This window comes from Elgaria multicarinata, chromosome 10 (genome assembly GCF_023053635.1).
Source record: "Elgaria multicarinata webbii isolate HBS135686 ecotype San Diego chromosome 10, rElgMul1.1.pri, whole genome shotgun sequence".
Lineage (NCBI taxonomy): Eukaryota > Metazoa > Chordata > Lepidosauria > Squamata > Anguidae > Elgaria > Elgaria multicarinata.
The window spans coordinates 56,657,429-56,683,224 of NC_086180.1; the positions used below are offsets into that span (position 1 = coordinate 56,657,429).

At 41.3% G+C, this 25,796-nt stretch overlaps 2 protein-coding genes across 2 annotated transcripts in view; one reads left to right on the forward strand and one right to left on the reverse strand.

Moving 5' to 3' along the window:
* FRYL (FRY like transcription coactivator) overlaps nucleotides 1–19,367 on the reverse strand; it is a 161,276-nt gene extending 141,909 nt beyond the window's left edge. The window contains exon 1 of the mRNA XM_063135768.1: nucleotides 19,313–19,367. The gene's annotated coding sequence lies outside the window, so the exon portion shown is untranslated. The remainder of the gene's footprint in view (nucleotides 1–19,312) is intronic.
* Nucleotides 1–25,796, forward strand: part of OCIAD1 (OCIA domain containing 1) — a 236,243-nt gene that overhangs the window by 178,697 nt on the left and 31,750 nt on the right. The window lies entirely within an intron of this gene.

Consider the following 25,796-nt stretch of genomic DNA (forward strand, 5'->3'; position numbering starts at 1 on the left):
GGAAAAAAAACCCCAAAGTCAAAATATCACAAAACAGTGAGCAAGCTTTCAAGTTTCTCAGAACTCTTTGTTGGGCTACATGGTACAAAATACAGGGGGTGCAGCAAAAGCAAAGAAGTACAACAATTTGATCAAATGTGTTATCCATACGTTTCTAGCACTGTACCCGGTTTAGAAACAGATCTGAGTAAAAGTTGAATGTTTTTAATAATGGTGGTCAGCCATTGCTTCTTTGTCCCAGAATCGAAAGTTATAACCTGATATTCTAGCAGCGATGAATTTATTTCTTCTGTAATTTCCATCTTGAGATGGGTCTAAAATGTACATCTGGCCCAATTTTTGTATTGTATATTTTGCCATGATAGGTTTTGACCGAAGAGAGAGTCAAGAGAAAGAGTCAAAAAGGGGCACCCATCACCATTAGGAGAGCTTTGCTTTAACTGAATGTATTATCAGAAGGCTTCTACAGACCCCCCAAATAAAGCATATGACTGGATTCGGACGACACAATAACCCACAATAAGTTAAATAAACCATGGTGGTTTATTTAACCAATCATGGGCTATCATACCATGTGGTGGAATTTTTTAAATCCACAATGGCTTATTTGCTCAAAATAACTCACTCTGATAACTCATGGTCTGCAATAGGGATTATTTAACCCATTGTGGGTTATGGTGTAGTCTGTCGAGCATCATGGTTTATTTTGGTCACTTACAGAGTCGCCACTCTGCTCCTCACAGGCATTTTCTGTGTAAGAGTGAATGAGCTCTACTGCAGTGTGGGAAATCAAGTGTTTTTAATTAAGCTTTTTTTTCTTTTTATTGTGAATATAAGAAAACAAAAACCAAAGAGAGAAGAAAAAGAGAGTAAGAAATTACATGCACAGAAACATCAATATTCCATCAAGTACAAGATTCTAAAAAAAAGAAGAGGTTATGCGTAAGTTTAAAAAAAAATCTGAACAATTATCCATATATTTATCCAGTCATGAGTGGCAACCTATATACCACCCTTTCAAATGTTGATGGCATTGTTAGGTCCTCAATCCATTGCATTATGGAAGGTGAACATTTATCCTTCAAAAATTGTAATATCAGTCTTTTGGCTGTCATAAGGGCTCAGAAAATCCATTCGTGCTGACCATACATTAACTTCCAAGAAACCAGTAAATAGTTTAGGAAGACATGCACATCAATCAATATTAACGCGTGTATAATATTAAAGAGTGTATTCGCTCTGTCGCTATATCACATTTAATTCTATCTGCTATATTGCAGTAGCCCTTTAAATGCTCAACTGCAATATAGCGACAAAGCAAATTAGCATTACCATGGTATGGGGAACAGCTGAAACCAGATACTACAGTATCTCCTATGGCAGTGGTTCTCAACCTTCCTAATGGCGCGACCCTTTAATACAGTTCCTCATGTTGTGGTGACCCCCAACCATAAAATTATTTTCATTGCTACTTCATAACTGTAATTTTGCTACTGTTATGAATCGTAATGTAAATATCTGATATGCAGGATGTATTTTCTTTGTTACAAATTGAACATAATTAAAGCATAGTGATTAATCACAAAAAGTGAAAGACCTCTCTAATGTCCCACCATAACGTGTGTCTCACATTGGCGGAACACACTGGAGGACTCTTCCAACAGATCTCAACTCTCGGGCAGGCGTATAGCGAGAGACACACTCCCTCAAGTATCTAGCCTGAACAATATGCACATATAAACTGCTTAAGAGATTTTATGATATTAAGCAGTATAGAAGTATTAATAAATAGGAAGAATTCTAGGGTACTTCAGAACTTACCACATTGTAACATGGTGAGTTGGCGTTAATTATATTTGTTTGTTTATGTATTTATACCCCACTGCCACTTTTGTTTGGATTTTTTTCCAATGGACCAACACGGCTGCTTGCCCCTTTCCAGGTAAAATAGTTGCCTTGAAGTCAGCAAGGCTGGCGGTAACTGAGGAAACGGAGCTGAGGCGTCTTTCCTTGGCCAGAACAAGACAAGGAAGGAAGGAGCCGGGGCGGCACATCTTGCGGTTCGTTCTAGGCCTGGTGCTGTTCTGTAACCGCTATTCTAGCAGGGAAATGCTCTCGTTGTCCTTGGAGAAATAGTAACGGGAGTATTCCTCTGCCTCACCGTCGTGCGCACCTCGTTTTCTCCTTTCGAGTCCATTCCGTCTGCAGTCCCTACCCTCCCGGGATGTGGGAACCTTTCTGCACCTCTCAGAATCTTTGCTGCGGGAGCGTCTGTTGCTGCCCGGGGGATCCTCCGGGTGGCTCCGGCTGGGGGGATGCTTTACTGTTGCGGACCCCAGTGGAGGGAGAGAAGAGCGAGGTGAGAGTCGGCCTCCAGCTGGAGTCGCAGCGAGGGAAGTGTGGAGGGAAGGAGGGACCGCGCTCCAATGGAGGCGCCGGGGGAGCGGATGGGCCCAGGGGTGGGAGGCAGAGAAATCCGAGCCCCTCCTCCCTGTGGCAGAGCCAGGCTCGAGGGAAAGGAAGGCCGGGCGCCGTCCTGGGGATGTATGGCTACTACGCTGGCTGAGCCCGGCTTTGGGGTAGGCACCCGGGGGGCAGGGAAGCCGGCATGGGGACGCATGAAGGGAGGGGATCTGGTGGCTGAGATTAGCACCGAAGGGGGGGCATCTGGACAAAAGCGCAGGAGTTCGTACACGGAAGAAAGTTTTCCCTGAACAATGAAGTGGGTTTCCCTCGCTTCAATCTGATGCAGGCAACGATGTATGGAGACTCCGATGGTCTTAGGCGACCCCTGTGGAAGGGTCGTTCGACCCCCAAAGGGGTCGCGACCCACAGGTTGAGAACCGCTGCTTTAGGCCCTAAAGTCCATCGGAAATATGTGTTTTCCGATGGTCTTAGGCGACCCCTGTGAAAGGGTCGTTCAACCCCCAAAGGGGTCGCGACCCACAGGTTGAGAACCGCTGTCCTATGGGTTTAATGGTGAAAATCCCAGGTGCCAAAAAAGGGGTAGCATCTTTAAACCTTGGAACTTTGCAGGAGAGGGAGGGGGGATTGGCACACAGCTTCCCCTAGTAGAAGGGCATCGGATGCACCTTCAAAAGCCTGTGCTACTGTGGTACTGGCATTGTGAATGGCTTAAACATGGTATTGTCTATGCAGCAGGAGGCTCAAAGAGGCTTAAACACTGCCAGGGAAAATGGGTTACCAGAGTTCTCAGGCCGGAATACTGCAGTGGGACAGGGAGCAGAGGATTCCTCAAACTACACACAGTAACACAAGAAGCTAAGAACAGTAGCTTATTAGCCCATTCATATGGCGGGGCATCATGAACTATTTAAAACATGAGATACTGTGAGTAACTTATTAACCCACCATCATAGATTAAAATGATGTCCAAATACAGCCTATGTGAGTCACATTCACTGAAATGCAGGAATAAAATAAGGCATGACTACGGCAATAAACTAAAACTTCATAACTTCAAAAATAAAAATACAGCAAGTATCACTGTATATTAAATATATTTTTTTTAAAAAAATATCTATATATTTCCTAGACTGACATCTACTGGTAATAGGCTGTAATTCTCAAAGCAACTTAGAAATATAGCAATATAATGTAGAAGAGAAACTCAGTGAAGAGGCAATAATGTCAATCATTCAAATATAAATATATATAAACACATCATTAGCAATAGTTAATTAGTATACAATAAAGTTGCCAATTAATGACATTTTACTAGTGTCACATTCAGGCCATTGAGTTTTGAATACAACATTTTTGGGTGGTCAACTCATCCCAAATTAAACTGCAGGAAGACTATATCCATATCTTCAGATTTCCAAATATATGCAAAATCTTAGATACAGTTTCTCACTCATCCTTCCTTCCTTCTACTTCAACCAATCTGCTTGCTTCGAACTGAAATTGCCCTGAATGTGAACAGAAAATCTCTCTTCCATTATGAGAAAAAGTGAGAAATACCTTTTAAGTATTCTAAACATTCTTAATTCTTATTCAGATCTATATGTGGAACATTTCCTACCCACTCCAAGTCAAAGCAGTAAAGCAAGGATGGGGAACTGACGGCCTTCAGATTGGATGAGATTCACAGTCTTCTGATCTGGCCCACAGCATCTCCTGTTTGTCCCCCTCCCATTTTTTGTGATTCAGCTTCCAGTTATTAGTCCTTGTCCAGTCCATTATCAATCAAAGCTACTGGCTTAGCCCTTCCACTGTCTCATATGAATCAGAAGAGAAAGTTTAATGACTTCACTCAGCAGTTTCATGTACAAAAGTATGGTGGCCAAGATGGAATGCTGGGAGACCCCCATGGAGCAAATGTCACAAGGCCAAGCAATAGTCTCTAACATAATCTTCTGGAATTTGTCCTCTAGGAAGAAACTGAACCCTGAGACATTGCGCCCCTGATCCTGAACCCCAAGAGCCTATCCACGAGGATACTATAGTCAACAGTACCGAAAACTGTGAAGAGATTGAAGGTAATTAAGAGGATTGCACACCCTCTGTCCTACTCCCAGCGAAGATCATCATCAGGGTGTCCAAGGCAGTTTCAGTGCCTAATCAGGTTTGAAACCAAACTGAAATGAATGCAGATAATCAGTCTCATCCAAGATAGCATGGATTTGTACGACAACCACCTGCTAAAATACCTTGCTGAAGAATAGGGTATTTGTGACCAGACAATACTTATTGCAATAAACTGGGTACAAAATGGATTTCTTTAGGAGAGGTCTCCCAACTGCCTCCTTCACGGCATATGGAATTGCCCTCTCTGACAAGTGTTCAACAACCTTCTAGATTCAACCAGCCAAACCCCCTTCAACAGATGTTACTAAGCATATAGAAGGACAATCCCTGCTGAAAAAGAATCAACATGGCTTCTGCAAAGGAAAGTCCTGTCTCACTAACCTTTTAGAGAACTTTAAGAGTGTACAATAAACATATAGATAGGGGTGATCCAGTAGACATTGTCAAAAGCCTTTTGGAAGCCCAAGTAAACAAAGTCCCTCACCAAAGACTCCTGAGCAAACTTAGCAGTCATGAAATAAGAGAAGAGGTCCATTTATGGATCAGTAACTGGTTAAAGAACAGGAATAAATGGTAAATTCTCCCAATGGAGGGAAGTAAATAGCGGGGTCCCAAAGGGATCTGTATTAGGACCAATGCTTGTTCATAAATGATCTAGAATTAGGAGTGAGCAGTGAAGTGGCCAAGTTTGTCAGTGAATTCAAATTAATAAAGGTAGTTAAAACAAAAAGGGATTGTGAGGAGTTTCAAAAGGATCTCCCCAGATGGGAGAATGAGCATCCAAATGGCAAATGTGGTTCAATGTAAGCAAGTATGAAGTGATGCACGGTGGGGCAAAATATCCTAACTTCGCGTATAACCTGTTGGGATCCGAGCTAGTGGTGACCAATCAAGAAAGAGATCTTGGGGTTGTGGTTGACAGCTTGATGAAAATGTACATTGATGGTGCTATATAAATAAATAAATAAATAAATAAATAAATAATAATAATAATAACCCAGTGTGTGGCTGCTAGAAAAAAGGCAAACTCCATGTTAGGTATAATTAGAAAAGGAATTGAGAATAAAACTGCCAATATCATACTGTCTTTCTACAATCCTATGATGTGACCACACCTGGAATATTGTGTACAATTCTGCTCACCATATTTATCTATATATTGTATAGCTGGAAAAAGTCCAGAAAAGGGCAACTAAAATGATAAAGGGGCTAGAGCATCGCCCATGTGTGTGATGGTTAACCTTGGAGGGGAAAGGAAGGTAAGGGGAGACCTGATAGAGGTGTACAAAATTATGCATAATATAGAGAATGTGGATCGGGAGACGTTTTTCTCCCTCTCTCAAAATACTAGAACCTGGGGTCATCCCATGAAGCTGACTGGTGGGAGATTCAGCACAGATGAAAGGAAGTACTTCTTCACATAGAGAATAGTTAAATTATGGAATTCACTACCACAAGATGTAGTAATGGCCACCAATTTGGATGGCTTTAAAAGGGGGTTGAATAAATTCCTGGAGGAGAAGGCTGTCAATGGCTACTAGCCCGGTTGGTTATGTGCTACCTCCAGTATCCGAGGCAGTAAGCCTATGTGACCAGTTGCAGGGGAACATGGGTGGGGGGGTGCTGTTGCACTCATGTCCTGCTTGTGAGTTCACGGCCAACAGGTGCTTGGCCACTGTGTGAATAGAATGCTGGACTAGATGGACTCCTGGTCTAATCCAGTATGGCTCTTATGTTTTTAATATTAGTCTACACACACTGAGCTTTTCAGAAAGGAGTTACCTTTTTAATTTAACTTTTTAAATTATGAATGATGGCTTTAATTTTTGTTTCAATGCTGTTTAAATATCATAGAATCATAGAACAGCAGAGTTGGAAGGGGCCTACAAGGCCATCGACTCCAACCCCCTGCTCAATGCAGGAATCCACCCTAAAGCATCCCTGACAGATGCTTGTCCAGCTGCCTCTTGAAGGCCTCTAGTGCGGGAGAGCCCACAACCTCCCTAGGTAACTGATTCCATTGTCGTACTGCTCTAACAGTCAGGAAGTTTTTCCTGATGTCCAGCTGGAATCTGGCTTCCTTTAACTTGAGCCCGTTATTCCGTGTCCTGCACTCTGGGAGGATCGAGAAGAGATCCTGGCCCTCCTCTGTGTGACAACCTTTTAAGTATTTGAAGAGTGCTATCATGTCTCCCCTCAATCTTCTCTTCTCCAGGCTAAACATGCCCAGTTCTTTCAGTCTCTCTTCATAGGGCTTTGTTTCTAGATCCCTGATCATCCTGGTTGCCCTCCTCTGAACACGCTCCAGAGGTCTTTGACCATTTATTTATCAATCTCAAACTGCAATCTTGCCCCCTCAACTTCTGCTTCACTTTTTCCAGGGGGGTCATAGACCCGCTTTTGGGAGAAGACTGAGGCAAAGTAGGAATTGAGCACTTCAGCCTTTTGTCATCTGTTATCAATTTGCCATCCTCATTAAGCAGTTGAACCACCATTTCTTTCCTCTGTCTTTTACTACTCACGTAATCTGAAGAAAGCCTTTTTATTGCTTTTAGCATCCCTCGCTAACCTCAACTCATTCTCAGCTTTAGCCTTCCTGACGCCATTTCGGCACTTTTGCGCCACCTGTCTGTACTCTTTTTTTGTAGCCTGGCCTTCCTTCCACTTCCTATACATATCCTTTTTTGTTTTCAGGTCATCTCTAAGCTTTTTGTGGAGCCACATTGGTTTCCTCTGTTGTCTTCTATCTTTTCTCCTTGTTGGAATTGTTTGTAACTGTGCCTTTATAATTTCATTTTTTAAATACTCCCACCCATCCTGCACTCCTTTTCTCATTAGGCTCATTTGCCACGGGACCTTGCTTATCATAGTTCTGAGTTTATTAAAATCAGCTTTCCTACAATCCAGAGTACGTGTATGGCTACACTCAACTTTTGTCTCCTTCATAATCAAGAATTCAAGTATGACATGGTCACTTTCCCCCAGAGTTCCCGTAACTGCCACTTTATCCACTAAGTCATCCCTATTGGTCAATATCAAGTCAAGGATTGCCGATCCTCTAGTTCCTTCCTCCACTTTCTGTAGGAGAAAGTTATCACCCACACATGTCAGGAATTTCTTGGAAGGGCCGCTTTTGGCAGTATTTGTCTCCCAACAGATATCAAGGTAATTGAAGTCCCCCATCACTACTACATCACACTTCCTTGAAACACTGGCAATTTGTTTCTCAAAAGTTTTGTCCTCGTCTTCTCCTTGATTGGGTGGTCGGTAGTAGACTCCGATTATCATATTCTTTTTATTCCTTGCCCCATTTATTTTAATCCAGATGCTCTCGATGGGGCTCCCAGTCTGATCCGCCTGTATTTCTGTGCAGTGATAGGTATTTTTAACATATAGTGCAACTCCACCTCCCTTTCTATTTCTTCTGTTCTTTTTGAACAAGTTATATCCTTCAATTGCTATATTCCAGTCATGGGAGTCATCTCACCAAGTTTCAGTTATACCTATATCAAGTTGTATTTGCCTTCATGTCATAAGAGTTCAAGTTCATTCTGTTTGTTTCCCAGCTCTGGGCATTAGTATATAGACATTGAAGACCATGTGTTTTATAGTGTGGCTTCATTCCTACATTGTTGCGGACACTATTTTGGGGCACTATTGGAGCTGTTCTTTGTACTGTGGTGCATTGGCTTTCATCCATTGTTGCCTCAAAGTTTACGTCTCCTGCCCCCGTAAGATTCAGTTTAAAGCCCTCCTGATCAAATTCTTCATGCTGTGGCCGAACACATTCTTTCCAGCCCTTGTGAGGTGCAACCCATCCCTTGCCAGCAGTCCATGTTTCAAGTAACGTAGACCGTGGTCCCAGAATCCAAAACTCTTACGTCGGCACCACCTTCATAGCCAGTCGTTCATCCGGAATATTTTTCTCTCCCTTTCTAATCCTCTTCCAAGAACTGGGAGGATGGATGAGAAAACTACCTGGGCCCCAAAGTTCTTCAGTTTCCTTCCCAGAGCTTCAAAGTTTGAAATGATTTCTTCGTAGCTCTGCTTGGAGACATAATTTGTTCCCACACGGATGAGAAGAAAGGGGTATGTGTCAGTGGGCTTTATGAGCTTTGGTAACCCTTCAGTCACATCTCTAATCTGTGCTCCAGGGAGACAGTACACCTGGCGAGTCCATGGGTCTTCATGACATACTTGGGTTTCAATTCCACGCAGCAGGGAGTCTCCCACAACGACTACTCTTCTCTTCTTCTTGGTTGACCTACCTTCTGCCTCTTGTTCATTGTTGCACGGTGTCTCCTGTACTTCTTCCTCTGCAAACTGTCCTTCAGTCTCAACCTCCAGTAGCTGAAAGAGGTTGCTTAACTCTAATGGTTCCACCGGTGCAGAATGCCTTCTAGTTCTTCTGCTCCTAACAGTCACTCTTTTCCAGGGAGTTTCCTCTTCATTGGTTTTCCTCCCCTCAGCATACGCCACTTCTGCTTCAGCTGGCTGTTGCTCTTCAATCTCATGTGCTTCTTGTTGCTGTTGCAGTTCCACCGTTCAGTCTAAGAACTCCTCATCTTCTCTTATTCCTTGGAGGGTGGACACTCGCCGCTCAAGTCCTCTCACTTTTTCTTCCAAAAGTGCCACCAGCTTGCACTTGTTGCAGGTGTATGCCATGTTGAGCCCAGGTGGAAACACGAACATTGCACACCCTTTGCAAGTCACCACCTCTAAGGACTCCTTTCCATCCATACTGTCTATTTCTGCTTTGTTTTATTCCTTTCTGATTATAGTGGAATTGCCTTTGCTTTGTCCTGTCCTCTCTGAAGGTACACAACTATATGAGTAAGTCTTAAGGGAAAATAAGATTTTTTGGTGTGTGTGTTTTTTGTATGTGTGTTTTTGGGGTTATTTTTTTCTCTAGATGTTTTTTTTTCTCCCCTCTTTTTTTTTCTTAGAAGCCTCCCCCTTGACCTCCCCTGCCGAACTCCCCCTGTCAAACTCCTGTTTGCTCTTCCTGTTCGCTCTCTCTCTGGGAACTACCTTACTTTTCTAGCTTCCACTTCAGCTGGGCCAGCTGCTCTTCCCTGCTTCTGCTCAGCTCCAAGTCAGGAAACAGAATGAGGTCACTGGGAGGCCAACAGCAATCAGGCCACTGATTTCTGAGAACAATCAGCAATCAGGCCACACCCCCTTCAGGCCCTGCAGCAACTCTCCACACCCACCCCTTCCCTTCTTCACTCAGCACTCAGGAGCACATGGCAAGCACACCGCCTCTTTGAATTGGCAGCCTCCTGGATTTCCTTGAGGCTTCTCTTCTCCCCCTTAACCTTGGTCTCCTCTTCCCCTACACTCCCCCTGTCAAACTCCTGTTTGCTCTTCCTGTTAGCTCGCTCTCTGTTCGCTCTCTCTCTGGGAACTGGCTTACTTTTCTAGCTTCTACTTCAGCTGGGCCAGCTGCTCTTCCCTGCTTCTGCTCAGCTCCAAGTCAGGAAACAGAATATGGTTTTGTTTTCATGTCTTGACAAATTACTGTTTTTATTTTAATTGTTATACACCACCTTGTGACATTTTTGAAAAAGTTCATAATAAACAATTTAGTCCAAAATGGTTGGAGAACATTCTTAGATGTAAGTACTATCATTTCACAGAGAGTGGCCAGCCAGTCACCCATCATTTCCACAATCCAGCCAGAAACTAATCTAGTTTGGCACTCTTAATGCTTTTTGTAGGGGCAGCAGTGAAAGACAGGTTGCTTACCTGTAACTGTAGTTCTTCGAGTGGTCATCTGTGCAGTCACACATATGGGCTCTGCGCCTGCGCAGGGCCAGGTTCGGAAACTTCTATAGCTGAAATCTTTTTAGGCGGGAACCCCTCCCCCACCATCCACTGAGCATGCTCAGGGGTTCCCGCCTAACTCCTGAAACCGCCTAGACAGTCTCACTGAGGAGAACCACCAGGTGACCAAATTAATTAATGACACCATAGTGGGGACGGTGGGAGGGTTGTGTGACTGCCCAGATGACCACTCGAAGAACTACAGTTACAGGTAAGCAACCTGTCTTTCTTCTTCGTGGTCTCTGTGCATCACACATATGGGTGAATAACAAGCTGACTTACCGGAGGTGGGTGGTGTCAGGTCATAGATGAATCTCACAGAACTGCCGATAGGACGGCCTGCCCAAAAGTGCAGTCTCTACGCGATCTGACATCCAGATGGTAGTGGCTGGCAAAAGTCAGCGGAGTCGACCAGGTAGCTGCTTTACAGAGGTCTTGTAAAGCGATCCCCTTTTCAAAAGCTGTGGAGGTGGCCACTCCTCTCGTGGAGTGAGAACACACCTTACCCTCCAATGGGAGGCCAGCAAGTTCATAGGCTAGCTTAATAGTCTGAACCACCCAAGCAGATATTCTCTGCGGGGATGCCTGAAGTCCCGTTTGCTTGCCCCCATAACAAACAAAGAGTCTTTGGGATCTCCGGAGGGTGGCAGTTCTGGACTGGTAAAAAGCAAGGGCCCGTCTTACGTCCAAGGTATGTAGAGCAGACTCAATAGGGGACGTAGTTTGCACCCGTTGAGGTGGAGGCCTCGGTACCGAGGGCTGCGGTGGCATAGCGGCAGCATCTTCCACGGGTGGAGGGCGGGAAACTGTCTCCGATGGAGGTTGCCGGAAGCGCAGGTACGGAGCATAATGTTCCTGGTAATAATAAAAGTCTTGGTCCCGTCTATACCTCCAATCCTCGTAGTAGTAAGGAGGATACTGCGGAGGGTGCCAATATTGAGTAGAATGAATCGAAGCTGGTGAACGATCCCGGTTGTAGGTATAAGGTGACACGGGGCGGTACCGACGGCTGTCGGTATCGGGGGATGGCGTATCTCGATACCGATGTGTGTCGGTATCGAAGTCTTGGTACCGATGTGTGTCGGTGTCGAACATCGGGCGTGAATCATGTCCTTGTCGGTACCGATGGTTGATTGTTGGCTTTGGCGGTATCGAGGGGAGGGAGGACCCTCTTCCGCCATTGTCGGATCTTGTGAGGAGCCTCTAATCTCTCCTTCCGAGATTGATGCCCTTAAACTTGTCTCCTCGGTCGGTACCGTAATGATATTGAGAGACGGTATCGGGGAAGCCATTATTTGCTCCGTTCGTGGCAGCGTCAAGGCCGGCGGTGAAGATGGAGTTGCCCGTCTCGGTATCGAGAAGGCTCTCGGTACCGAAAGTGTCGGTATCGGGCTTGCCGATATTGGAGGCGTTTTCTGCAAGGACAGCCTCAATATCGGGCTCCTCGGTGCCGTGGGACGCTTCGGTATCGAAGTCATCGGTACCGGAGTCTTCGGTAACGGAGGGTTCGATTTTGTTGATTTTTTTCTTTCCCTCCTTTAATTTTAGTTTGCTTTTCTTTTGTTGGGGTTCTTCGGACCCAACATGCTCTCTCGCTCGCTTAGAAATTTTTCTGGCCGCTTTTGATGAGGCGGAAAGAGAGGATGATGGAGGAGGTTGGGGCACAGACTCCATTGTACTGGGAGATTTGGAGCGTCGAGACGTACTCGGTTTCTCCACTGCCTCCAACGCCTTTTCCCAAAGTAACACCCGAAGGCGATCAGATCGGTTCTTCCTGGTTTGCCTCGAGAATTTCAGGCAAAAACAACAGGACTCGACGACATGCGTCTCCCCCAAGCACAGTAAACACCGGGAATGTCCGTCGGTTTGGGATATTTTCTGCCCACCACCGGAGCACTTTTTGAAGAGGCCTTGTAGTGCCATAGGCACCAAGGCTGAGGTAACGAACAAGAAGAATAATCTTTTTTTTAAAAAAAAATAAACTAGATAGAAAAAAGTTAGAAAACTGTAGAAGTAAGAAAAAGGATGAAAATAGTATAATTCAGCTAGGTATAAAACGATACCAAACACAGAAGTCTCCAAACGCTGTTGACCCTACAGGCGGTTGAAGAGAACTGGGGAGTTAGGCGGGAACCCCTGAGCATGCTCAGTGGACGGTGGGGGAGGGGTTCCCACCTAAAAAGATTTCAGCTATAGAAGTTTCCGAACCTGGCCCTGCGCAGGCGCAGAGCCCATATGTGTGATGCACAGAGACCACAAAGAAGAACCATATTTGTGCCTCTGCACAAATACCAGAGCCCCAAACCACCTGCTTTTAAAAATAATTTTAAAAGGAAAATATACCATTTACATTTATAATTTTTTGGCCACTAGATGGCAGTGCAGAGTATTCAATACATGTTTAATCAGTTTTGAAATTAAGCATGGACTAAAATTTACTTTTTGAAAGTATGTTAATATCTGAGAACAAAAAATAGCGAAATAAAATACTTTTATAGAGCAAAGCACTTGCTTTACATGCAGGAAGTCCCATGTTCAATCCCCAGTATCTTCAGATAAGAGTATTTCCCACATAGAAATGCCCTTCCTCGAGAGTCACTGACAGCATAGAGTGACATTTCTGATCTACACGGACCAACTTTGCATAAGACAACTTCCTATGTACCTATAAAAGCAATTCTAAATATAGAAAATGGCATTCTACTACCAAACAGAACCAGTATTAATATGTTCTGCTTTTATAAACTATGGTGCTTTGGTAGCTTAGAGTACAAACGAAATGTAATGCAGGAGAATCCATTATTGGATATCCTGATTTATTTATTTTAACAAGACTCAAAAAACAACTGAGAGGGTGGGGATGGAATCAGGCAGCAGTGCTGGGCAAAGTGGGGTTACTCCTTCCCCTGCTTATTTTCAATCACAATCAACCCCAAAGCTGCTATTGGATCCACTGGGAATGAGGCGGGAGGCACCTACCTTTTTTCCCCATTCAAAAGGCCAATAGATGCTAGGGAGCCATTTTAACTGAGAAAAAGCAGGGGGTAAGGATACACACACACACACACACACGCTGCTGCTCCAATCCAATCTGGGAACCTCCACAGTTAATGGGATTTTTTAAAGTCATGTGTGGTTTGGTCCTGAGAACTGACTAATACTCATTAGTCTGTATGTTCAACTAATACAATAAAAATTGCTCTGTGGACTTGTTGGATTGTTTCCACAGACTTATATTTGGAGATACGCTGCACCTGGAAGGTATTTTGGTTCATTTGTTACAGTTTTGTACTCTTGTAGTTGCATTCTGGCATGAGCAGTGATTAAAGCTACAATCCTATACAAACTTACCTGGAATAAACTCCACAATGAGACTTACTTCTGCACTGAAACCACATACCAGCTATATGTCATCATGTCCAACAGGACAAACCTTTCAAGGTGCAAAGGTAACCAACCATCTCAACAACGTACGTAAGGTACTAACCCCATAAGACATTGAGACTTGGACAGAGGAGCTTCTGGACCCAATAGTCACAGAACAAACAATATTTTAGAAGCACTAAATTCAATGATATTTGACATGAATTCTTTGAACTTTTTGAATCCTGATTTTCCTTCCATTTCTGGGATTCTCTTGCTGCTCACCTCACGTATCCCCCTGCCGCCTTTTATCAAGACTTGCCATATTTGGGTCATGGAAGGGTGATAATGTGCAAGGAAGATGGATGATACTCCAATGTTTGTTTGGTCTTCTTATTGAAAGAATATTTAATGTTAGTGAGGAGCCCTTACAAAAAGTTCTAAGACTGTCCCCAATAAAAAAAAGTTCATCCTTGCTGCTGCTCCTACTCCCACTATCAGCAAGGAACTCTGCAGATTATGCTGGCCCCACCCATTACTTAGCTCAAGGAGAGTGGCAGCATCACCCACCCATTCACTCATGTTCCGTGTAACTTTCAACAAAATTCCTCTCCTGCTTTGAGGGACTGCATAAAAACCATGACAAACAGGTATAGGTATAAATTACTAATTTTCAGGAACACAAAAATATCACATAAAAGAATACAAAACTGGATCCAACAGGGAAGGGACATCAGAGAGATGAGCATTTAAAATTTCTCCAGTCAGAGTAATGTTTTTAAGACAGGAGCACAGCCTTCGAGAGATAAGCCTTTTAGAGACTTTAGTTTTTAAGTTCTTTCATTTCTCCCAAGTAAACAGTGCTTGGCAGATCAAGACCTCATAGGGAGACTTCCAATTTTCTTCCCTATCCATCCCTTCCTATTAAGGAAAGTTATCTACCCTGTTATGCATTCTGATGTTTTTGCCAGGAAACAGAGAAGCTAAGTGTTCTTTCAAGGAGAAGGAATACAAAAACCAAAGCATCCTGAAGTCAACAGTAAGAGAATGAGTTTAGATCACAGCAAGAGAGTTAGAAGCTTTGAAATCCCCATTATCTAAAACAATAACAAGAAGAAATCCTCGTAGACCTGCCCCATTTAGTCAATCAGTTTGATTATCTATTTATAAATCTTATAATCAACTAAAATGATCTTCTGATTAAATTGGGCGCATGTAAAAATATAAAAGATCTGGGCAGCATTCTGATGCACACATTTATCACAATAGCACCTCTATTCACAAGTCTTCATAAACGTACAAGCACCAGATATGACTGTGAAACAAAAGAAATGAGTGTACTCATCACAAGAAGTGATGCCTTTATCATATTCAGCTCTGCAAAAAAATACTGTCTGCAGCCATTGCTATATCACCTTCTCCCCAAGATGCCTGCTCTTCTATTTTCATTTCTGCAATCCACAACATTCACTCCTGGTCTTGTTCACACAAAGGTTATCTCATCCCATGACACCAAAACCTTAAAAATAGGACTAGGTGAAACAGATGGAAATCCCTTTTTAGAAAAAATACAAAATACAAATGAGAACAATTTGCAGAAATCTAACAATAATAATAATAATAATAACAACAACAACAACAACAACAACAACCTTACAGAAACAAAATCTTTGTTTGCCCAGTGGTAATATCTTGACATTTTTATCTAATAACAATTCTAATAATTTGAAGCTAAAGAAAGGGCTGACCTAAAATATGACCAAACTAACAAAATTCATATGGCATTAAATACAACATTCCTATGAAACCAAGAACAATGCAGTTATTGAATTAGGCTGCTCCTACTAAATGAAGCGTAGGATATATAAAGTCCCTCCCCCAGCCACCGCATTAAGCACCCTAAGTGTTTTGCAAACAATTGCGTGCTGCCAAAAGGCAAAACATATTCCCCCTGCTAATAATTAAAGGTTATCCCTTCATATGGTGTCCTTTCCTCACATTATACTTCTTTGGATTCAAAACTCATTCACAGAAATAGAGAAAACTAAGATGAAGAAAGTAGATTCTGCAAACTTTCTTTTTAAAAAGCAGAATTACAGTTAGCTGGGAGTGGCCAGATAAAATTCTCAGTTAAGGCCTTTGTTCTGATCCACTGATAATGTGTTTCTCACTGACCAATACTAGTATATGGAGCTCAGCACTGTAAAAATAAAGTTACTAATACAGTGATCCAAAAAGCAAATGTAGAGGCCACCTTATTTTGATGCCTTTTGAGATGATAGATAGAACTTGCACCAGAATGAAGTGTCAACTAGACAATACACTTCAGACTGCAAAAAGGATTTTTGAATGCTTTCCCTGCAAGTAAAAAACCAGCACATTAGGGAGAAAGTCCCACTATACTCGTTTTATACTTCAGAAAGGTTGCCTTAAAATTTAGGGGAGCCTTTCAAAAGGTAATCCTCTATCTACAGTCCATTACACCACTTGACATCTCTATCATCTCATTCTCACTTAATTCTGCTGCATGTATACCACTCAAAAACCATCATGGAAGCTATCACATAGCAAACTAAAGTTTTAACATCACTCCAAATGCAATAAGCTCACATGAAGGCCATTCACATGTACGACAGTGAATCAAGCAGTTCAAGTGTCAGTCAACCCTGATTCTTTCATTAGAACAATCTTACGATGGTTTGTCAAGTATAATATACACTAAGCAATTTAAGACAAAAATTTCATATAACAAACACAACACAAAATCAGTAAAATAAGACAGCCAAAAACCTGAATGAAGATTGAACAGAATGCTAGTCATTATCATATATAACACAACACACTAAAACTATTTTAAATTTTGTATTTTAAAAATGGTTTAGCCTATGTTTTATACACGCTAAGCCACAATTGGTTAAACATTTTGAGCTAAATGTTATGGTTTAGTGTGTTGTGTGAACCATTCCCAACCATGATGGCTACATAACCATGGTTTAAACACACTCACTAACCATTTGCTGCAAAAGGGTTAGCAGCCTAACCATGGCTTAGCATGTTGTCTGAACAAGCCCAATGTTGTATTATGTGATGCTGTGTGGTGTTTATATTGCTGTGGTTTGTATTTTATTTATGAGTTGTTGTAAACTGTCCAGAGAGCCTCAGCTATTGGGCAGTATAGAAATATTATTATTATTAATAATAATAATAATAAGTTAAAAAACATAGAGTAAAACATTACATAACCACCATAAATAATAATATCAATGTTTTAATTGTTAAAACACAGATCATTATGATGTTAAATGGCCTAGGAGAATAAGGAAGTATTTACCTAGTGCTGAAAAGACAGCGTAGGTGCCAGGCAAACCTCCCTAGGAAGAGCATTCCACAACTTGGGGCCACCACTGAGAAGATCCTCTTCCTTGTAGCCACCCTCTACAGAATGAGGGGACATTCAGAGAAGGGTCTCCATAGATGAATTATACCAGATGCCTTGAAGGAGGCAGTGGTGCACCCATTTCTCCAGAAACCCACACTGAAGCCAGAGGTTCTGAATAACTACTACTCAGTCACTAATAACCCTTTCTAGGGAAGCCGCAACCACTACCCATCAACAAGATAGTGGCCACACAGCTTCAGACACTCTTGGAAGAAAGATTATCTAGACTCTTTCCAGTCTAGGTTCAGGTCTAGTTTGGGGACTGAATCAGCTTTGGTCTCCCTGACAGATGTCCTGTATCAGGAAAGAGACAGGGGAACTGCAACCCTTCTTGACACATTGCTGTGAATCAGAAGTCAGGGACAGGTTGCTACAGTGTTTCCACTCTTACCTGCAGGATCAGATCCAGAGGTTAACATTGCGTTACTGCACCTCAGCTCTATGGCAGTTAAACTATGGGGTCCCGCAGGGTTCTATTCTGTTCCCAATGCTATTCAACATCTACATGAAGCTTTGTGGGGGCAGTCATTTAAGAGATTTGGAGTAAAGTGTTATCAGTATGTTGATGATAACCAACTTTATTTCTCTGTATCATCTGAGCCAGAAGAGGCTGTGCGGGGCCTGGAACAGTGTCTGGATGCAGTACTAGGCTGGAGAAGGACCAATAAGCTGAAACTGAATCCTGACAAGGCAGAAGCACTGTGAATAAGTGGTTCCCCTGTCCAGGAATTAGGGAAGTGGTTTGTTCTGGATGGGGTTGCACCCTCTCTGAAGGAGCAGGGGTGTAGAGTGTTCCTAGATCCATGGTGAGGAGTCCATCTTTCAAATTTCAGTTGGTTCACCAGCTACAGCTGTTCCTGGACAGGTATAGCCTGGTAACCATGATCCTGATCCATGCACTCATAACCTCAAGACTGGACTATTGCAGAGCTTTGGCTATTGGGTGGTATAGAAATACAATAAATATATAAATACAATAAATGTGCTTTTGAATTGGCCTGGAAGCTGCAGCTAGTGCAAAATGTCATGGCTACTCTGTAGAGTGAGATAGCCCACCAGAAACATATTACACCAAGTCTGAAAAGAGTTGCACTGGTTACCAATAATCTACCAAGCTAAGTTCAAAGTACTTGTGCTAACTGTGTGTGTGTGTGTGTGTGTGTGTGTGTGTTCACTAATATATAATGCCCTACAGGGTTTAGGACCTGGCCTTCTTCCTTCTGTACCTGCCCAAATATTAAGATCAAGTGGGGATGCCCTCTTGATGATGCCTGGTGTTAAATACGAATCAATCCAAGAGAGGATGTTCTTGTTACAGGTACCCCAATTACAGAATTCCCTCCCCACTCATATACAGGTGGCACCAATCATAGAATAGTAGAGTTGGAAGGGGCCTATAAGGCCAATGAGTCCAACCACTCTGCTCATTGCAGGAATCTACCTTAAAGCATACCTGACCGATGGCTGCCCAGCTGCCTCTTGAATGCCTCTAGTGTGGGAGAGCCCATGACCTCTCAAGTCTTAAAAGCTTTCAGTGCCAACTAAAGACCTATTTGTTCACCCAGGCTTTTGATTGAATCTGTGTTGTTTCTATACTCCTTTGTTTTACTGTTTTATTGATTGATGTTTGCATGATTTAACTGAGTGTTCCACCCGTAAAAGAGTTCCACCCTTAAAAGCAGCCTAGAAATAATTTTAGATAGATCTGCCAATTTCCTGCAAATCACAGCAGTCATACATTCAGGAAAAAGAATTTTGGTCCTTTCCCACAATACAACACAGACTATAGACTGCTATAATTTCAAGAGAAAACATGGCCACCTAGTGCTGTATTGCAATGACAGATCCTGACTCTGTCATGTCAGCACTGAGAGCAGAGATTAAAAAGACAGCACAGCTAATGGTGAGAGTTGATGTGAGCTGTAAAAGGGCTACAAGTTGCCCACCCCTGATATAGAAGCAACAATGTCATAACTTTTGTATGCTTTTGTAGCAGGTGTTAAAGTACTACTTTAGAAATATAAGATCATGTATACTATAGCAGGCATTCTTGGGCAAAAGATGTAAGCATTTTAGGGGAAAACAAAAATTAACACAATGTATTAGAGATTATTCAAGGTGATATAGTCTTACCAATGTAAATCCATTCGTGATCAACAACATATAATGCGAACCACCTAGGATGGACCCATCAGGACATTTTTTCCCAGGAGCCAAGTTTATTATTTCAATATGCAAGAGTAGGCACAAAGATGAAAAGTGTTCTTGGTCACTTGCTGGCCAGAGGTAACAAGGAACCGATGTGTAGAAGGCTAGAAAAGGGGAAAATAATAAGATTAGCTAAAAGAAATATATTCTTTGTAACTGTCTTCTACCCTAAACAGGGCCCCCAAGGCAGCTTCAACTTAACTTCTCTGATTGGTCAACAGATTTGATATAAGCAGACAGATATGTCACATTCAGCTTACCATTTTCTCAAGCAGCGAGGAGTCTGGTCTCAGTCCAACTTAGTTCTACCTAACAATGACCTCATCTATTTTCTTTCCATTTACTCAATGCACAGAAGGCCACAGCACTGCAGCATGCCTCCATGGAGATAAAGACTTCATCATGGGCCTATTTTAAGGATATTTCATTCAAGACTTTTACATATAGTAGAATATTATTTACTTAGCATATGGTTGGCTTCTAAGCTACACCGAAGAGATGTTAGGAAAACACATTGTTTTCAATAATATAGCTATGAATATATTTTTCCCTGAAACTTATATGAAGAGACACTTCATTTTCCATCTTATTATTATTATTATTTATTTATTTATATAGCACCATCAATGTACATGGTGCTGTACAGAGTAAAACAGCAAATAGCAAGACCCTGCCGCATAGGCTTATATTCTAATACATGTTAATAAACATTAACATTAATGTTAAGTTAATGCCTCACAATAAAAAAAGAGTTAACCATGCCTCACTGGTGACCCTTTGGAAAGGAACAAAAGAGCATACCAGACTCTACGTCAATTACATATTTGTTTTAACTTGCTTAAGCTGCAGGGTTCCCTATCTGTCACCCTGCCGACTTACCTTCCTTACTAGGATCTACAGCAAATATTTTAAATTTTAAGACTTATTAATTTCACCCTGGAGGCTGCTTAGGCACATTTTAACTGTTTACAACAAGTCACGTCTCAACATGCAACAAACGGGCTTACATTTCATTTAGTTTTGAAAAAACAAAACTAGAATATTGTTAGTTAGCATAGTATGAAAGACTCTAGACATAAACAAAGCTGTACTCAAAGCAGTTTTATCGGTGTCCTGATATAAGAGTTTACTGATTTCCTTTTAGCTGTAAACAATGGGAAACCAGTAAAACATGGGAAACCCACTCCCTCTTAATCATCTTCCACATTTTAAGCACAATTGATTCTACTTCCTGATCAGGGTTACCCAGAAGAACATGATAAAGATCTGTTTTCAGAACACACAGGACAGGCAAGAGGAGAAACAGAGTTCACAAAGCTTTAATATGTATGGTTTTGTAATATATGATGTAAACAATTAATGTTGCATACAAGAATGGAGATATATTTCCAAAATGAATCCCTCCATTGCAAAAACCACAGGACAGAACGATCAAATTTTGTCCTTTTATTTGCATTTATTTGAACACTGGGAACCTCTCCTATACAAGTTGAACGGAAATGAATGGAAGCTAGGCCCTTTGCAGATGTGTCAGGTTTGCTTCACCATTTCATAGACTCTGAACTTTAATAGTCTGCTTAATGCCAAAACCTACAGAAAACATCCTTAAATTCCAGACAATAGAGTGAAATCAAGAGTTAAGTAGAAATCAAGACTTACACAGCTTTTCCAAGCAGCAGGGGATGATCTGACATTTTACTGCTGCATATGTCGCGACTGTATCAGTACTTCATATCTATTGCCCCTCAGACTACAATGACTAGACACACAGATCTGCTTCTTAATTCTGAGATTCCAACTTGAGACCTGTAGAATTCAGCATCCATATTTATGTGTACACTTTCCTAATCCAAGATTGATTAGGAAGAATGTCACTTCTATAGGGCTAGCCTTTTGTGCACATACAGTTGTTAGTCATTTGTGGAAGACTTTTGTGAAAAGGCAGATAAATCCATTGCATAGGCTAAATATGTATAATCACTCAATACCAAGTCCACTACCTTCTGGATTTTCAAACTCTGAACCTGTTGGACAAGGGTATTGTATATGAGAAACCGCTCAGATCATTTAACCACCATTTATTATTCTCCTTCTCTACACCTATGCATGTATGTACATACCCACCAACTGATAACATTTCAACATCTGATTATATGGACCATGAAAGCTTATGCTCTAATAAATTTTGGTGGTCTTTAAGGGGCTAGAAGACTCTTCATTGTTTTTGTGCAACAGACTAACACAGCTATCTTTGTGAATTTTATATCACAGGGCCACAGTTGCGGCCCAATGTCAAGGGCAAGCTGTTGGGTTATGTATTTCCATTTCAGCCTAAATAATTTGGTCCTATTATTAATAAAATAAAAAAAACTCTATACCTGTTCTTGAGAAAAGTCCAGAAGTGCAGTTTTTCACACAGAACCTGAGTAGAGTTTGAATACCAACTCCACCAAGAAATGTATTTTGCACCTAGCAAAAGCTCTGGAATGAGGGCCTTGGAAACAACTAAAAAGGGCTTCTGTCAAAGTTGGCAAAAATTGTTAATATCTGACCATTTTGTGACTGGTGGGCCTCAGTCATTTCCAGCTCTCTCAAGAGGGGTTCCAGCTTCATACTTGAGATTCCTAAACTTTTGTGGGTCCAACATTTCAATGTAACAGAGGGAAATATCCCATTGGAAAAACCATTAGGTACAAGAAAATAATCCCCAGAGACATAAAATAGAACAAAACATCACAGTGTTCACGCATGCAGGGGAGGGGAAAGAAACAGAAAATGAAAGCACACACAGCCCAAATTAGTTATTGACTAAGATTTTTGTACCACTGTACTAACTACTCCCTCTTCTCCTCTCTCATCCTATAGCATGACAAAGAGATAGGGACAGTTTAGAGCAACACATACATCCCCAGTTTTGGTTGTATTTAAGTACCCTAATCTCACAGAGGAGTAGAAGTCCATTCCTGCTTCACATCTACACAGAAGTAAGTTCCATTGATTTCAATGGGTGTATTCTCAGATAAATAGGCATAAGACTGCAGCCTAAGAACACAAAGAATTGTATTTAAATAAATGGGTGAGAGAACAATAGAGTGGCATGTAACTGGGAACACACACAGGGGGAAAGTCCTGCAACTATCTGTTTCTGTGGGGAGGAGCCTTCAAAGCATCCCTTTTCAGTAGGGGAGGCTGCCCAGATTCTCATTTTATATGTTGGTTGTGTTACTTATGCTGAGAAAGACTAGGTTCAACACTTCTAAAATGTAACTTAAGTAAAATCTTATTAGTAGAGCGGCTTAGCATCAAACCATGCACATTGTGATACAAGTGTGAAATTTGGTATGGTGGTATTCATTACCATGTAGATTAAAATGAGATATAGGGGCATTTTGGGAAATCATCGTAACAGCCGCCATCTTGGAAAATGGTGCCCAATTTTTTTTATCACAACTCTGTTATTTTTAATTTCACAGAAAAGATGCCTCCATACAAAATTAAAGAGCATAAAATTTGCTATGGGAAAGCTCCTTATCAATCTTTTCTAGGAACAACCTTTGTTGAGATATTATGGTTTTATTCCTACCCATTTGTCTGAGAAGTCAACAAGATGCACTATCTCACCCTCATTTCAATCTTGCACTTCGTGTTGCAAACCTGAAACTTTCAGAGATCATATTTTACATCTTTTTGAACAAGAATATGAACTGAGGCATCAATTTGGGAGGAGGGGAGTTAGTGAAAATACTGTGAAATATCCATGAGGGGCTGCTTTTTACCAGAGATTGATCTCAAGTATATGATTTATTCTTAACTATTCTTTCTTTTTTGTTTCAAATTAGATTACAGTGAAGAAATTTACAATGGAAAAAAGTGTCAATAGGTTGCTTTTACAAGGAATGTCCACATCAGGCCAGCAACCCGACAGAAGTGAAACGGATTCTACAATATGCATATTTTGCCAAGAAGAGAATTCCAATGATCTTCAGTGTCCTGCTAATTCCAAAAGAAAAGATAAAAGTGCTGGTTAGAAAACCAGTTGCTGAAAAGCTGATTTCATTTGATGAACTAGGAGCTTTACCATGTAATATTACACTTACAAGATTAAACTCTGGAGAAGGAATAGAAACACTATTTCATCAAATGAAATCAGCTTTTCAGCAACAGGCTGAAAATATGCAACATGACTACAGGATCACTGTACATCAAGGGATTAGCCTTTGAATTGAGGGTCCTTTGCAGAACCAGTAGCAGACAGGACATATGTGGTCATTAACCGGGTATTTAAATGTACTGGAAGCTTGATAAACACCATGTTTTTCCAGCTCTAGACTTGACTGTCCAATGGGGGAGGGAAGGAATAGCACCTGGAAGACTGCAATATATGGCTTACATGCTACATATAGCCCAAGAATCTATTGATTTAGTTATGACAGTGGATGTCTTGTCATGGAAATTAACAATGGCTGGATGAAGTCTAACGAACTGAAGCTCAAAGCAGACAAGACTGACATGTTATTGGTAGATAACATACTTGATTATGGCAATAATATATGATGTATTCCGGATGGGTCTGCACTCTCCTTTGAGAGTAATGTCACAGTTTGGGAAAGTATTTGCATCTAACTTCAATTATAGATCTCCAAGTGGCATCTGTGGATGAGTGACTTTCACCAACTTCAGTTGGTACATTAGCTGCTGCATCTTCTACAAAAAAGATGTCTTTGCTACACTTGCCCATGGATAATATTCAGATTGCATTACTGTATGTGGGGCTACCAATGAAAAGAATTCATAAATATTAGTAACTAGTACATGCTGTGTTGTTTGCTTTTGTCAGCGATGAAAGATCTTCATTGGTTTCTGATTTGTTTCAGAACACAATTCATAGTGCTGTTTTTTTACCTATAAAGTCTCACATGGTCTGGAACAGTATTCATCTAGAATGAATCTGCTCTTATGTTTAGGTAGTCAATTGTGGCCCTGATCCAGATACCTCCATCTTCAAGAGGTGAAGCAAGTATAGACCAGGGTCAGAGCAAATAGTGACCAGAGACAGAAGGACCACAACAGGAAAGGCTTAATTGTGAAATGACCTTCCCAAACAGAAATTCCTTGATTTCTTTTAGATACCACAGTCTGACTCAATGCTCTCTGTCTACTGGCAGAACAGAAATCGCTGGTGGAACATCGGGGGGGGGGCTGAAATTTGTTGTGGAGAGTTCAAGGACCATCTGGAGCATATTTGGGGGGGGCATGTAGGAGGATGCAAGGAAAAGGAGAGCAAGGGCGCATGAACAGAGGTCAGCTCACATGACATAGGATTAAGCCCCAGGTGAAGTAATTTTATATTCCCAAGCCTTTAGCAGTATTTATCATGAACTATAATAAATCAAGTGAGTGCTGTTATTTTATTCTATTTGTATTACTTTTAAAATTATATTTTGAAGTCACTTTGTGAACTATAAACAAAAAGGTAGGGTATAAATTTCTTAAATTAGTCTTGTAACCAAATCGTATTCCATCTGATAGGAAAACAAATTTTTGTTGGAGAAACCTAGAAAAAACATTATAGACATCCTCCTTGCAACTTAACTTATCATGCTGGTGTAGCAGGCTGCTTGAAGTAATTGACAACCCTGAAATTGACAGCTGCTTGCTTTGTGCAAGCAGAACTGTGTATTGGCAAAGGCAGGCTAGGGAATAGGAGGGATAAATGAGGACAGTGTTTTCTAAGAAAGAATTGAAGAAATAATTTTAGATTTCAGCACTGACCAATAGTTACTAAATAAAAGACACCATACTTAAGTTGCTCAGCATTAAAAAATTCAAGCAGACCATGCATTATGCATTGACTGTTTCATACAAGTCTACTGTTACATTCAACATTCCCTAATGACAAAAAAAAATTAAAAAAACATTTTGGTTAAGGTTTGCCCAACAGGAAAACCCTAATAGTTTAAGCAATGTACCAGCTTAATTAACACTTAAAGTTCCACTAGTGGGGATCAAGGCATATATACACACACCACACATATTCCTGCTTGTTGTGTTGTTTCTCATTGTGTTAGGGCTACACATAGCATCAGGAGTATTATCTAAGAACAAGAGCATTATAATAGAGTCTTAGCCAGTGTACATTTCACACAGCAAAGGTTCCTTGAAGCAAAAGCATTTTCAGTTACACATGATCAAGCCATTGCAGTAGGAACACATTTCAGCTCCTACATACCTGCATTCTAGATGCTCAATCAAACAACTTCCTCAAAGTAATCACTCAAGGAAACTGGTATTATGATGGAATTAGCTAGGCATTGCCTATCTGTGGACAAGGCTAGGTGAAGTATAGTACTTAATATCAATTCAACATGTTAGATGGCATACAATCAAATTATTCAAATTATTCAAGTAA